The sequence below is a fragment of the Rhinopithecus roxellana genome, chromosome 5 (assembly GCF_007565055.1).
Source record: "Rhinopithecus roxellana isolate Shanxi Qingling chromosome 5, ASM756505v1, whole genome shotgun sequence".
Taxonomy (NCBI): domain Eukaryota; kingdom Metazoa; phylum Chordata; class Mammalia; order Primates; family Cercopithecidae; genus Rhinopithecus; species Rhinopithecus roxellana.
This window is the reverse complement of record NC_044553.1, coordinates 78,344,732-78,358,342: the sequence shown is the minus strand read 5'-3', so window position 1 is coordinate 78,358,342 and position 13,611 is coordinate 78,344,732.

The following is a 13,611-nucleotide window of genomic DNA, read 5'->3' as shown; positions in this document are numbered from 1 at the left end:
TATTGGCACCATCATGGCTCATTGCAACCTCAACCTCCCAGGCTCAAGCAATCCTCCCCTTCAGCCTCTTGCATAGCTGGGACCACAGGCACACACCACCATGCCTGGCTAAGTTTTAAAAATTCTTGTAGAGCCAGGGTCTCATCATGTTGCCCAGCTAGTCTTAAACTCCAGGGCTCAAGCAATCTTCCTGCCTAAGCCTCCCAAAGTGCTGGGATCATAGTCGTGAGCCACCACACCCAGCTTCATTTGATTTCTAGTACAGTGCCTGCCACATGGTGGGTGCTCAACCATATCTTTTGAGCATAAGTTGTGCAGCCATCCACTATTCTAGGAGGAAACTTACAGCAGTAAGACAGGTCCTGCCTTCAGGGAGGAGACTGCCAATATGCAGGCAAGCAAATGAAAAAGATAACTGCAGGCCCAGGTAGTGCTGAAAATCCTTTGTCCTCCAGATCACTCTGAGAGGCTGTGTTCTGGGAGGCTGACCTCTGCATATTGTCCAGGGGCTCCCCGCCCACTGATTTCTTGTTGGGTTCAGCCAATGGAAGGCACTGGCATAAGATGGGTGGGAAGGAGGAGAATGAGGTTGGGGTTGTTCCCCTCCAGACCCTCTCGCTGAAGACACCTGCCAGGCAGCTCTCCTCTCCTTATAGTATCTCTCTGCGTTCTGGAAAAGACTCTCGCCCCTTGCTCCTTCAGGCCCAAGGTGGTGAGGGCTCCCTTCTGTTACTAGTCCAATGGTACTACACTATCCTGGGTTAGTTTCTCTATGCTATGCTCTGCCCGCACTTTTGTAAATAGCCCCCTTACTAAATTATCCTAATAATCCAGTTTGAGTGGATCCTCTGTTTATTACCAGGATCCTGAAAAATGCAGGATCTTTCTGCATTTTTGCACTGCCAATCTTTGAATGTAGCTTCCCCCCATGCTGGCTCCCTTGTGGTCACAAGATGGCTGCTGTAGCTCTGGCTATCACATCACCCAGACCTGACAAAAGTCAGAGAGACTACAGTGTATCTCTTGCCACGTATCCCCCTTTCAGAAAACTCCCCACACCTTGCAATTATTTAATTAAATTAATTTATTATTATTATTATTATTATTATTATTATTACTGAGATGGAGTCTCGCTGTGTCGCCCAGGCTGGAGTGCAGTGGCATGATCTTGGCTCACTGCAAGCTCTGCCTCCTGGGTTCATGCTATTCTCCTGCCTCAGCCTCCTGAGTAGCTGAGACTACAGGCACCCACCACCATGCCCGGCTAATTTTTTGTATTTTTAGTAGGGATGGGGTTTCACCGTGTTAGCCAGGATGGTCTCAATTTCCTGACCTCGTGATCCGCCCACCTCAGCCTCCGAAAGTCCTGGGATTACAAGTGTGAGCAACAGCACCTGGCCTATTATTATTATTATTTTTTGAAGACGAAGTCTCACTGTTACCCAGGCTGGAGTGCAATAGTACGTTCTTGTCTCACTGCAACCTCTGCCTCCTGGGTTCAAGTGACTCTCATGTCTCAACTTCCCAAGTAGCTGGGATTACAGGTGCATGCCACTACTCCTGGTTAATTTTTGTCTTTTTAGTAGAGACAAGGTTTCACTATGTTGGACAGGCTGGTCTTGACCTCCCGACTTCAAGTGATACCCCCGCCTTGGCCTCCCAAAGTGCTGAGATTACAGGCATGAGCCACCGTGTCCAGCCTAATTTTAATTTTTAAATTTTATGGGTACATAGTAGATGTTTATGGGGCACATTAAATATTTTGATACAGGCATACAATGTGTAACCACATCAGGGTAAATGAGGTATCCATCACCTCAAGCACCTATCCTTCCTTTGTGTTACAGACATCTATTCTTTTAGTTATTTTATAATGTATAATAAATTTTCATTGACCAATATGGTTTGGCTGTGTCCCCACCCAAATCTCATCTTGAATTCCCACATGCTGTGGGAGGGACCCAGTGGGAGGAAACTGAATCATGGGGGCAGGTGTTTCCTGTGCTGTTCTCATGATAGTGAATAAGTCTTATGAGATCTGATAGTTTTAAAAAGGGAGTTTCCCTGCACAAGCTCTCTTCTCTTGTCTGCCGCCATGTAAGATGTGCCTTTCATATTCTGCCATGATTGTGAGGCCTCCCTACCCACGCGGAACTGTAAGCCATTAAACCCCTTTCTTTTGTAAATTGCCCAGTCTCGGGTATGTCTTTATCAACAGTGTGAAAACGGACTAATACATTGACTGTAGCCACCTTGTTGTGCCATCAAATACTAGATCTTGTTCATTGTATCCAACTATACTTTGTACCCATTAATCATCCCCACTTCCTCCCTGCTCCCACTACCCTTCCCAACCTCTAGTAACCATCATTCTCCTGTCTATCTCCATGAGTTCAATTGTTTTAATTTTCAGCTCTCAAATAAGTGAGAACATGTGAAGTTTGTCTTCCTGTACTTGGCTTATTTCACTCAACATAATGACCTCTGGTTCCATCCATGTTGCTGTAAATGACAGAATCTCATTCTTTTTTTTTTTTTTTTTTTGAGACGGAGTCTTGCTCTGTCGCCCAGGCTGGAGTGGAGTGGCGTGATCTCAGCTCACTGCAAGCGCCACCTCACAGGTTCACACCATTCTCCTGCCTCAGCCTCCTGAGTAGCTGCGACTACAGGCGCCCGCCACCATGCCCAGCTAATTTTTTGTATTTTTCGTAGAGATGGGTTCTCACCTGTTAGCCAGGATGGTCTCAATCTCCTGACCTCATGATCTGCCGGCCTCGGCCTCCCAAAGTGCTGGGCATAAGCCACCATGCCCAGTCGGATCTCATTCTTTTTGCAGCTGAATAGCACTCCATCGTGTCTATATACCATATTTTCTCTACCTATTCATCTGTTGATGGACACTTAGGTTGCTTCCAAATCTTAGCTTTTGTGAACAGTGCCCCAGCCAACATGGGAGTACAGATATCTCTTTGACATACTGATTTCCTTTCTTTGGGTATATTTGTAACAGTGGGATTGCTGGATCGTATGGTAGCTCTATTTTTAGTTTATTGAGAAACCTCCAAACTGTTCTTCATCGTGTTTATACTGATTTACATTTTCAGCAGTGTACAAAGCTCCCCCTTCCTCCACATCCTCTCTAGCATTTGTCATTGCCTGTCTTTTGGACAAAAGCCATTTTGACTGGTGAGAGGATATCGCTTGTGGTTTTGATTTTCATTTCTCTGATGATCAATGATGTTAAGCACCTTTTCATATACTTGCTTGCCATTTGTATTTCTTCTTTTGAGAAATGTCTATTCAGATCTTTTGCCAGATGAAATTTAAAAACCGGATTATTTGACATTTTCCTATTGAGTTGTTTGAGCTCCTTATATATTCTAGTTATTAATCCCATGTTAGATGGGTAGTTTGCAAATACTTTCTCCCATTCTGTGGATTGTCTCTTCACTTTGTTCATTGTTTCCTTTGCTGTGCTGAAGGCTTTTAACTTGATGAAATCTCATTTGTCCATTTTTGCTTCGGCCTGTGCTTGTAAGATATCACTCAAGACATCTTTGTCCAGGCCAGGGGAAGTGGCTCATGCCTATGATTCCAGCACTTTGTGAGACCCAGGTAGGAGGATAGCTTGAGCCCAGAAGTTCGAGACCAGCCTGGGTAGCATAGTTGAGACTGTGTCTCTACCAAAAAAAAAAAAGAGAGAGAGAGAGAGAGAAAAGAGGAACTTTTGTCCAGTCCTGGAGAGTTTCCCCAATGTTTCCTTTTAGTAATTTCATAGTTGGGATCTTAGATTTAAGTCTTTAATCCATTTTGATTTGATTTGTGTATATAGTGAGAGACAGGGGTCTAGTTTCATTCTCATGTGTCCCTTTGAAGAGTGAAGAAACCTTCTCCTAAAAGTTGTCCCAGCAGATTATTTTCCACATATCACTGGCCAGAATCATGTCACAGATCTATGTTTAATTAAATCACCAGCAAGACAGCAAGGGCCACAATGACTGGTTCAGATCAGCCAAGACCCACTTTCTGAAGCTGGGGCTGGGGTCAGCTTCCCCTAAAGCGCATAGTTCTAGAAAGGAAGATGGAGGGTTCCTAGACAAAACAAGAGTGGTGAGTGCTAAGGAGGAGGAAAAATCAAGATTAGGGGAAAGGGCTATTGGGTGTCTACAAGTGTCGGAGCAGTTGAGTTGGAAAAGGATTCGTAAATTGGCTGAATGGCCCTCACCGGCTGGACACCCCAGTGGATCTGAATAGGTTACCTCCTTGGCAGAGACCATGGGAACATGTCTGTCTCAGTCTGTTCTCGGTTGCTATAACAGGATACCACTGACTAGGTCAGACGTGGTGAATCACACCTGTAATCCCAGCACTTTGGGAGGTTGAGGTGGGTGGATCACTTGAGGTCAGGAATTCGAGACCAGCCTGGCTAATGTGATGAAATCCCCGTCTCTACTTAAAAAAAAGCAAAAATTAGCTGAGCATGGTGGTGCATGCCTATAATCCCAGTTATTATAGGCTGAGGCAGGAGAATCACTTGAACCCGGGAGGTGGAGGTTGTAGTGAGCTGAGATCACACCATTGCACTCCAGCCTGAGTGACAGCATGAGGCTCCATCTCAAAAACAAACAAATAAACAAACCAAACAAGCAAAAACACCAAAACACAGAGGGGGACTTTACATGGTAAGAGGGCAAGAGTGTGGTGTTAGCTCAGGTCTCTCTTCCTTTTCTTATAAAGCCTCCAGTCTCATCATGGGAGTACCACCTTGATGACCTTATCTAATCCTAATTACTTCCCAAAGCCCTCACTACCTCCAATCAACATATGAATTTTGGGATTATGTTTCCAACACATGAAAATTGGGGTGCACATTCCAACCAGGGCAGAACACTTCTAGGAGCACTCGGCTGATAGAGAAGTGTCCCCAGAGGCTCTGCTTCGATGACAGGACATGAATGTTCATTATCAACAAACCTCAGTGTTTATATGTAAAGAGGTATTACTAAATTGGAAACAGAGTGTTCCTTTGATCATGCCGAATATGCCCTTCAGTAGGTCAAACGTTCCCCTGCAAGGCTGTTTTCACAATTCATTGGCTTGGGAAACATTTGAACAATAATAAACTGCCAACGTGAGAAGAATTAGTTAAATTCTCATCTATAATATGGACCTAAATTAATCATATTTGATGTTATTAAAAGAAGAAGAGAAAGGAAAAAGATCTCCTTTCATCTCCACTGCCCTCCATCTAGGGCCAGTCCAGAAGCTCTGGGCCACCCACTCCCCAGCTTTCTCTGGGCAGCATCCCAGAGGCTGGATCTTCATAGCCCTTCCCCACCTACCAAAACGTGGAGGATTTTTGTCCCAATCCTGCTGAGAGCAGCTGCAGAGCCTGATCTCCCCTGATTACTGTGGTGTATCTGGAGTGTGGAGAGAGGAGCCATCCTGTTGGAAGGAACCTGGAGACTAAAATTGGAGGAGGGTGGGAAAGTCTGAGGATTATGGTCATGTGGTTGGCGGTGAGACCCAGCCCAGATGTTGGCCTTGGATAGAGTGAAGCTGGCACAAGGCAGGATGCTAAGCTAGGCCAGACCAAGATGAACTTCTTAAGGCAGGAGTGTATCTGATCACCTATCTCCTGGGAGCAAAATGATTAATGCCCATTTAGCAGGCATTAAAAAAAGTATCTGAGCTGAGGGGATCCATTCAGCTGACTGTCTTAGACTTGGTGCCCTGCCTACCAGGAACCCAGACTCTCACACAAGGCCTCTGCCACTTCAAATCTTGTGTATTTTCCCACTTGGGGGCCTGCCATGCTTATATTCAATTATTTAACAGCTATCTATTTAGCATCTACTATGTGCTAGGTGCTATTGATGAAGCGTTGATCACAACAGATCAAAGTGCCTGCTCTGTTGGAGTTTACATTTTAGTTGAGGATATAGCCCATCTGCAACATAAATATGCAAAATATACAGTATGTTTGGAGTCTCTAAGTGCTATAAAATTAAGTAGAGAGAAGGATAGAAACTATGGGTCAGGGTAACAGTTTTAGATGGGATGGCCAAAGAAGGTGTATTAGGCTGTTCTTTCACTGCTATAAAGGAATACCTGAGACTGGGTAATTGATAAAGAAAAGAGGTGTCATTGGCTCATGGTTCTGGAGGCAGTACCAGCATGGATGCAGCATCTGCTTCTGGTGCGGGTCTCAGGAACCTTACAATGATCCCAGAAGGCAAAGCAGGTGCAAGAGAAACCAGGAACAAGGGTGGGGGGAGGTGCCACATACTTTTAAATAACTGGATCTCACATGAACTTAGGGCAAGAACTCACTTATCACCAAGGGGATGGTGCTAAACCATTCATGAGGATCCAACCCCATGGTCCAATCACCTCCCACCAGGTCCCACCTCCAACACTGTGGATTACATTTCAACATGAGATTTGGAGGAGACAAACATCCAAACTATATGAGAGGCTGGGCATGGGGACTCACGCCTGTAATCCCAGCACTTTGGGAGGCCGAGGAGGGCAGATCACCTGAGGTCAGGAATTCGAGACCAGCCTGGCCAACATGTTGAAACCCCGTCTCTACTAAAAATACAAAAATTAGGCTGGGCACGGTGGCTCAAGCCTGTAATCCCAGCACTTTGGGAGGCCGAGACGGGCGGATCACGAGGTCAGGAGATCGAGACCATCCTGGCTAACCCGGTGAAACCCCATCTCTACTAAAAAAAAAAAATACAAAAAATTAGCTGGGCATGGTGGCGGGTGCCTGTAGTCCCAGCTACTCGGGAGGCTGAGGCAGGAGAATGGCGTGAACCTGAGAGGCAGAGCTTGCAGTGAGCTGAGATCCGGCCACTGCACTCTAGCCTGGGCGACAGAGCGAGATTCCGTCTCAAAAAAAAAAAAAATTACATGAGCATGGTGGTGGGCACCTATAATCCCAGCTACTCGGGAGGCTGAGGCAGGAGAATTGCCTGAACCCAGGAGGTAGAGGTTGCAGTGAGCTGAGGTCACGCCACTGTAAACACAGCGAGACTCTATCTCAAAAAAACAAAAACTATAGGAGAAAACATACTGAGAAAGTGATATTTGAGGAAGTAAGACGTGAGGATTTTGGGAAAGAAGAGTTTTCTGGTAAAGGGTGTAGATGATGAGAAATTACTTACTGGGTAATTGTACAGTGTTTTTGGGTACCTTAAAAGTCCTGACCTGACCACTATACAATCTATGCATGTAACAAAATTGCACTTGTACCCTATATATTTGTATGAAAAATAAATAAATAAAAATTGGGGAAGGGGGAAAAGGCAGATGCAAGCACACTTAAAAAAAAAAAAGTTTGCTGGTGAAGGGAGGAGCAAGTGCAAAGGCCCTGGGGTAGAGCCCTAGCTGCTTTCTACTTGTCTCTCCAGACTCACTTTCCATCCTTCTCTACCCACTGTCCTAGAGGGCTAAGTTTTGTAGGCTGCATTCATGGACTCTTTGCATCCTGGCCTCCAGTTAGGTTCCACTGATGGAAGGCACAGCAGGACAGAGAGCAGGAACAGAGTGAGGTCGGAACATGTAGGCTGTTTCCCTGCAGGGTCTTTGAGAACTAACTGCAATCCTCTGCTGAAGGCCACAGCTCCTGTCTATACCCTTTCCATAGCAACCCTCTCTGGGTTCTGTTTTCTGCTTCTTTCCCTTGTTGGCTGTTTGCTTGGAGCCAAGGAGCCTCCACCCTCCATGGTGGTGAGCTCTGCTCCCAGACCACTGGGAGCACAGGAGGAACTGCACAGTGACACGGCGCACACTCAACTGATTAACAATGTCACACGTATGGCTTCTCTCACAGGAACTGGCCAGCCAACAACTCGACAGCATCACGGGGTCTTTTGGAGACACAATTTGCCTCCCAAAGTGGTTTGGATGGTGGCCATTTAGGTGCAGAGGCAGACCAGTGGGAAGCTGCTAGATGGAAGTAACCTCTTAGGACTGTGTTCAACCTAGGTAGGTCTTCTTGGGGCCTGCAAGTACCGGCTTTAGTCACTCAGAGAGCTCTCCCAGGTAAGCCTTCCTGGCTGGCAGGTTTGGGTTATAATTCTTGCAGTTGCAAGTCCCCCAAACCCATCTCATACTAGAAAAGAAAGAGGAGGAGTAGAAGGAAGAGGAGGAAGAGAATGAGGCAGGGGCGAAGAAGAAGGAAAAAGAGGGAGACAGGAAGAAAAGGGGGAGGTAATGGTGATATTGGTTTTTTCACAGGGACTTTCTATGGATGAACCTCATTGACTTCAGGAATAACTGGATGTAGAGGCTTAATGTCTTCAATTCTTTCCCCCACTTCCCTCATCTCCCAGATCTGCTTCTCCTTGAGTAGGTATCATTCTAAGGCAGGCTTCCTTAAAACATGACTACTGGCAGCTTCAGACTTATTTTCTAGCCAGTATAGCTACCCCTGACAGAAGGAGAACCTCTTTTCCAATGATTTCATCAAAAGTCCCATAGGGGGCCAGGTGTGGTGGCTTATGCCTATAATTCCAGCACTTTGGGAGGCTGAGGCAGGGGGATCACCTAAGATCCGGAGTTCAAGACCAGCCTGGCCAACTTGGTGAAACCCCGTCTCTACTAAAAATAAAAATAAAAAATAAAAAAAAATTAGCCAGATGTGGTGGAGGGCACCTGTAATCCCAGCTACTTGGGAGGCTGAGTGAGGAGAATTGCTTGAACCCAGGAGGTGGAGTTTGCAGTGAGCCAAGATCGCACTACTGAACTCCAGCGAGCAACGGAAGGCAGGGGTGTTGGGAAACTCCCATAGGGTTCTCATTGCCTTGGCCTGGGGTGGGTCAGCTACAGTAACCCAATCGACTGAGAGTAGGGGTGAGGTGATCCCGAAAGGATAATTGATGTGGTATTGCCAAAAGAAGGGAGAATAGATGCTGGGCCCCTAAAACTCGCCCATGCCCACCATCACTGGGGTGACTCTATAACTTATTATTATCCAAGCCAGGATCTTTTGAGAGTGAAAGAGGGCACTTTAAACAATTCTGCCAGGACAACAGGCTTAGACTGTCCTGGGAAAGTACTGTCATCCTAACTATAGCAGCCAAGAGCCAAGGAGCCAAAAACTGCCCCGTCTGAGCACTGTATCCTGCAAACTCAATCTCTTGGGCTCTCTGGGCACAGGCAGGAGAGGAAGGGAAGGTGCTCAGGCTCAGATCTCAGGAGGAGAAGAGGGTGGCTGGGTAGGGAGAGGACACATTGGGAGACAAGTCCCAGTTCTCCACATCTACCCAAACTGCCTCACCCCGACCTTCCACTACCACCTGCTGTTCACATTGTGTCTCTTCCCTGTGCTGGGAATGCCCTTCCTATGTTCTTCAGACTCCAGGGCTCTTCTCTAGTTCTCCACTCTCTGGGGGGCATCCCTTTAATACCTGTCCTGCCCCAGCCTCCTCACAGCTCCTGCAGCATCTCCAGACTCATCACAGGATCTGTCTAGGGTATGACTCCCATCTCTACCATGGGGCAGGAGTTTGCTGTGGGTCTTGCTTGTCTCCCAGTCCCCTTTGCCCACAGCCCTCAGCAGGGCTCACTGAAAGTCCTGGACTGATGATTCTGCTGGGCTAAGCCCTCTCAGTTGTCTCCATCTCTCCAGCCCAGAGCCCTCTCCCCTCCCCAGCACTTCTGCCCCTGCTCCTGGTATTGATCACTAGGGAATCCTAGCCAAAGAGCTTCTCACGCAAAGGCGTGCAAACTTTGACCCAGGATTGAGTGTACAGCTCCAGGCCAAGGTCCTCTAATCTCCTGCTCAACTCCCTCCTTCTCTGCCCATTGCTCAGTGTGGGCCCCCTTCCTGTTACTGTGAACTATTAGCCAAGACAGGGCTTGGTGATGGGAAGTGCAACATCTCTTATAACCCCAGTACACCAGTCCAGGGGTATGGAGAGGTGGGGGGCCCTCGCCCAAGGGCTGAGTCTGTCTACCTTTGGCTCCCTAGGGCTTCACTCATAATCTGGGATGATAAGTTATAGTGAGAAGAACCCTGGCCTAGAAGCAAGAAGCCGGAGTTCTAGGCTCTGCTGTGATTTGCCATGCGTACTTGGGCCTTTTCTTTTCTGGCACCCATCTCTCCACCTAAGAAGTGAGAGGAATTGGCTTTATTAGTTAATGAATTTTTAACGAGTCAAGAGCCTCTTAGATAATGCAAGCAAAGCAATGCACTTTCTATCAAGAGAAGGGTCCCTGGTTGGGAGCCCCGGCACTAGATGGTCTTCCAGCCCTGGTGACCAGGCTGCCATGATTCTTCAGAGCTGGGGCATTGGCGGGGACCCTGGGAAGCTGAAGAAGAGGTTGTGCTGCAGAGAACGCTGGAGGATCTAGGAGTGCCTTGCTTTCCACTTCTTTGCCATGGCTTCCACACAGGCTCATTCTACTCTCTGTGGCTCTAGCTCCAACTAGGATTGAAAGACAGACCTCTCTTGGGTACCATGAAACTCCTCAGATGGAATCAAAGATGCAGAGGGTAGAATGATTGGAAGGATGCTGAGAAAGCCCAGCAATACTTCCCTTGTCTCCTGCCTGTTCTGTTGCCTAAATTCCACCATTATAGCATCAGCACTTTGGATTCAACATCTCTCTTGCCATTTGGCCTGTGTATAGCATAGCTGTGTCTAACTCCTTTACCAGTTGTTAATATCTTGCCCGGACTTGGCGTATCAGATCAATTTCCCGCAGGTTGGTTTTCCTTGTTAGAGCATACAGAAAGAAGTGGCAGGTTGGGTCAGGATTACAGCAAGTATCCAGTGTCCTAAGAATTACCATGGAGAAGTGCTGGAAACAGCGACCAGGAGAAACCTTTTTCTGTGGGGAGAATCCAGAAAGGCATACCAGAGGAAGGAATGTTTTATCTGAGGCTCAAGGTAGGGGACACTAGAACTAGAAGGATGCAGGCCTGGTAGGTTCTGCTAAAGATTCTCATTCCCGTCTTCAGAGTGGTGGGAGCTACCAAAGAGGTTTAAGCAAGGTGGTGATGGAATGAGATTTTGCGTTTTTAACAGGAACACTCTGGGTGCCACAGGATGGAGAAGTAATTGGAAGGAGCAAAAGGCAAATGGAAACCTAGGTGGAGGCTAAGTACTCCAGGGAGCAATGATGGGCCCTGGATGAGTTGTGGCAGTGGAGCTGGATAGATGCCAAAGCGGAGAAATGTGCCTCCTATTCTTAGCACAGTAGTCCGAGTGACCTTGCTTCTCTTACACCCCAGCCATGTCTCTACCTCACACAGAGGAAGTCTGATGTTTCTCAATGGGGTGCTCCCTGCACATGGGGCAGGGCGCTGTCCCTCATGGGCATCCCATCCCCCTGGACTACATGCCAGGAGAACTCCCCTGTCAGATGACCTCTGCACATCCCTGGTACTGCTCTGTCCTTCAAGAACCACTGTGGTGGGGTTTGGGGGAGGCTTTGATTTTGCTTGTTCCCTCTGACAGTTGCAGTCTTTTTTATTTTTTTTATTTTTTATTTTTTATTTTTTTGAGACAGAGTCTTGCTCTGTCACCCAGGCTGGAGTGCAGTAGCATGATCTCAGCTCAGGGCAACATCCACCTCCCAGGTTCAGGCAATTCTCCTGCCTGACTCCACACCCCCCAACCACCCCCCCCCCACCCCCCACCAGTATCTGGGATTACAGGTGAGCAACACCATGCCTGGCTAATTTTTGTATTTTTAGTAGAGATGGGGTTTTGCCATATTGGCCAGGCTGATCTTGAACTCCTGACCTCAGGTGATCCTCCCAACTCGGCCTCCCAAAGTCCTGGGATTACAGGCATGAGTCACCGCACCTGCCCAGGTACACTCTTTATCCAGATATCTATGTGCCTTAATTCTTGACTCCACACTCCTGCCTCTCTCCGCAAGGCCGTCCCTGACCACCTTGTTTTGAATTGCAATCTGCCCTCACATAATCCCCACGCCTTTTCTGTTTATTTATTTTCTACAGCTCTTTTTACCCTCTGACATTCTCTAGATATGGGGCATACTACTTGTCTCCTTCCATCAGAATGTAAGCTCCACGAGATTAGGAGTTCTGTCAGCCGTGTTCCCTTCTCTGTCAATCGCCAGTGCCTCCGAACAGCTCATGGCTTGCTCGGTAAACATTTGTGCAATGCATGAGGCCGCTTATGACCGGAATGGGAGGTGAGGGGATTGTTTTCTGGCCTGGACCAGCGACTGATGGTGGTGTCATCTGGTTGGGGAGGACGTCGGGGATGGCGGGTAACGATGTTAGTTGGGGCCAGGTTGAGCTAGACACGCAAATACAACTTTTTTTTTTTCTGGAAACCCTGGAGGCTCGGGAGGGCGGGACAGCGTCGGAGGCAGGCAGTTAGACCATGCCAGGTGGCGCTGGGGCTTGGTGTCCTGCCACAGGCGTGGACCGAAAATGTGGACACATGCAGACTGCATCTCCTAGAAGGCAGAAGCCGCATGCTCACCTGGACCCTTTGCACCGCACCGCCTTATTCAATGGCGCACCCGCCACCCTTCGACAGTTCCTCTCCCTCCACCCCAACCCCACGCCGCGCGCGAGGCTGGCCCTTTAAGAGCCCAGCCCCGACTCCCTCCCACCTCGCGTGACTGCGAGACCCGCGCCGGGCCGGGGAATGGGGCGGCCGGGTGGCTGCGCGGGCCTCCGGTCCTTCTCACGCAACGCCTGGGCACCGCGCCCCCGGGCCAGGTGGGGCGGGGACGGGCCGCCTGACCTCTGCCCCCTAGAGGGATGTCGCCAGCGCACGCAAGCTAGCCGGGGGTGGGGTGGGGGCTCCGCGCCAGATGTCCACTCCGTGGTCCCTGGCCCCCAGAGTCTTTCCTCGGCCCCCAGCCGCAGGATTTCTGTGCTCCACCAATCAAAGCACTAGCAACTCCAGGAGCCAAGAGGGACCCTCAAGGGCCGGTGGTGGATCCTGGCTGGAGGGACCGCGGGGTTGCAATCCAGACTAAGGCGATACTAGAGGCGCTGCGGAGCCGCTAGTGAGCGCTCAGCGAACCTGCGCCTTTGCCATCCATTCCGATCCTTCAATCAAGAGGCGCGAACCTCAGCTAGTAGCCTGGGCTCTGGGGGACAGGGCCAGCCACGCGGCGCCTCTGGCCTTCCGGCGCCCGTGACCTCAGGACCGGGGTCGCAGCGCTTCTCACGCGAGCCGGGACTCAGTAACCCCGGGAAGGAGGTCACCACGCGGCAGCCCCGCCCCCGCCTGCCGAGTCCGGGTAGGCTGTAGCGCTGGGGAGGCATCTGCACGCCCAGTGTTCTGGTGGGTGCAAAAATGACGAAGAGAAGTCCCCGCACCCCAGGATGGAGCTTCCCGTACACTCTCTTAGGTCTGTCCTGGGACTTCTTCCTTAAACCCCCTTCTCGGCTGGGTTCTGCATTGCCCTTGGGACGCCTTGGAACTGGGGCTTCCAGGTGTCCCCAGCCCTCACCCCTCTATGTACAGGCACCGAGATGAGGTGTCCCATAGTGGGTTCCTGCCCACCCCCTCTGCCCTCCCCCACCCCCATCCCTCCCCCACCCCCCCACTCCCCGCCCTCCCCCATCCCCTTGCCCTCCTCCACCTTTTCCTCCTATCCCAG